The sequence below is a fragment of the Schistocerca americana genome, chromosome 8, assembly GCF_021461395.2.
Source record: "Schistocerca americana isolate TAMUIC-IGC-003095 chromosome 8, iqSchAmer2.1, whole genome shotgun sequence".
Taxonomy (NCBI): domain Eukaryota; kingdom Metazoa; phylum Arthropoda; class Insecta; order Orthoptera; family Acrididae; genus Schistocerca; species Schistocerca americana.
This window is the reverse complement of record NC_060126.1, coordinates 457,598,698-457,601,474: the sequence shown is the minus strand read 5'-3', so window position 1 is coordinate 457,601,474 and position 2,777 is coordinate 457,598,698.

The window sequence follows — 2,777 nt, the reverse complement described above, 5'->3', positions numbered from 1 at the left end:
TCCTCATTCCTCGATACTTGAATATTGCTTTTCAGACTGGGATCGCACCAGATATTACTAATACAGGTTCACTAAGCACGCACGAAAGCGTCAAGGAGATGCTCTGCCAACTAGAAGGAGGTGCTCTCATCATGATGTGGTTTACTGTCAGAGGTCCGAGAGCGTACGTTCCTAGAAGAGTCAACGAGTATATCCCTTCCTCGTATGTATAACTTACGAAAGGACAACGAAGGTAAAATTAGGGCAAAGTGACAGTAGTACGAAAAGTAACTTCTGCCACACACCGTGCATGGGGGCTTAATTATTAATAATGCAAATATTTTTAGTAACTGTATGTCCGATTACGCAAGTCTCGTAAACGGTTGGCCCTGACTAGTCTTAGTACGCAATCTGACTGCATAGAACAACAACAAAGAATGAAATGAATATTTTCGTTAACACAATTAATTAATTAAGTCCCCAGCAACTATGAAACCTACGAAACCAAAGAACAAGTATAACTGTTCTGTATGTGGAAGTATGACTCAACGCACATCTGGCACGGTTCTTCTTCAACAAGACAAGAATTTTTAAATACCAATTATACTGACGTGATAAAAGAAAATTAGAAATACTATAATTGCGCAAGAAAACCAGAATTACACTCTAATACAAGAACACAAGCCAGATGCTTTGTTGACTGAACCTGTAATGACGCATTAGTCAGGACACTGAAATAATGAGAGAGAAAAAGAAAAAAAATTTTTTTTACCTTCATTTATATTGATGGAAAGCACTCTAAACATTACAATATCTCCACACCGACTTGCTACTACCACCTCTCAACCAGAACTCTCCAATATCACATCTCAGCAAGCACTGCCTACTAGCACATCTCAACAAACACTCTCTACTTCAAGCTCTTAACAAGTACTGACTACTACGAGACCTCGACAGGCACTGCCAGTGGAGGCGGCTGAATAATACTCTTTGGCGCAATCTCTGGCGCTGTGGCTCAGTGTAGCCACCTTTCAACCGAAAGTGGTTGCGCAGTACAGATGCACACTAACCCACGGAAAAAGCGATGCACCCAGAAGAGGATCAGCGAATAAAATGACATGCCATGGGTTGAAAGAGTATATCACGCTATTACAGTGATTATAACGTCAAGTCAAATCTCCAAAAAATTTGGCAGTAGGCCCTCACATATCAATATGGCGTTGCTTCCCCTTTGACCTGGATGCATACACCGATTCGGTTGGGAAGAGTGTCATAAGGCTGCGGTATCCTCTCTTGAGGCAAACTGGCCGACAAATGTAGCCTGATCCTTGACAGTGGCACAGAAACGGAGCTGATTCAACACGTTTTCTATGGGGAACAGATTGGGGATCTTTTTGTCCATGGAAATATCTCAACAACACACACACACACACAGTTAATAGAGATACGTGTCAAGTGCGTACAGCCCTGTCCTATTGAAAAATTCGACCATCGTACTGTCACAAGGGATGTAAAACATGAGGACTAAGGAAGTTAATGAGGTTCCGTTGCGCCATCAGAGTTCCCTCAGTCAGTACCAGCCACGCCCTGAAGATAGGTGCGCCAAGAGGAACACCGTACTAAATCTCCATTAAATAGGAAAAAGTGGAACCTCTGCGCAGGTCACAGCCATGCTCACCGACGGTGGTCATCTAGAGCTGTGTAGAACCGTGATTATTCACTGAATACATTTAAATGGCAGTCATCTTCGGCCTGTGATTCTCAGTCGAGGCACCACTCCAAAGGCAGCCGTGTGTGTAACGGCAGCCTATGTGTGGGACAGTCATTCCCTATTCCAGCCCCTGCTAGTCCCCAGTCAACGATGCCAGGTGACACAGAAGGCTGCAGGCAGTCCATCACTTGTTCTGGGATGGCAGGTGCAAATTTGAAGGGGCTGACGTGTTTGCTGCACAACTCTCCGATCGTCCCTTGTGGTGCTCAGACGTGGCCAACCAGAACCTTGACAATAAGTATTCCTGCCCCCCACATTCCCAAGCAGTCCAACAATCGGCCAATCTCACATCCGAATGCCCCACAATATTGCACGCTTCGATCACCCAGGCGAATGGAGACCTCAGTGAGTCACAATTCAAATTTGTGCTGATAACGCTGTCTCACACGAGTATGTGGCTTCTCCCAGTCCTTCACATTGATCTCTCAACAGATGCTGTTCACGTCCAATTATATATCAAGTTAGTCAGTTAGTTAGTTAGTTCCGTGTTCCATCGATTATTCTCAAGGTAACCGTCATGATGTGGTCTGTGTCAAGTGCATAAGAAAAGCACACAAGAATCAAGTTTTTTTTTTAAGAATTAGGAAAACTTAAAATTTTTATTCCTTAACCTATTCCCTTAAATGGCACAAAATGAATATATATTACCTATAAGTTCGCCCGCCCAGTTGGCCGTGCGGTCTAACGCACGTCTTTCCGGTCGGGAAGGAGCGTCTGGTCCCCGGCACGAATCCGCCCGGCGGACTTGTGTCGAGGTCCTGTGGGCCGGCCAGTCTATGGGTGGTTTTTAGGCGGTTTTCCATCTTCCTCGGCGAATGCGGGCTGGTTTCCCTTATTCCACCTCAGCTAAACTATGACGGCGATTGCTTCGCAAACAAGTTCTTCACCTACGCGTACACCATCATTACTCTACCACGCAAACACAGGGGCTACACTCGTCTGGTAAAAAAATGGAAATGTTGTGTAGCTAGGGCCTCCCGTCGGGTAGACCGTTCGCCTGGTGCAGGTCTTTCGATTTGGCGCCACT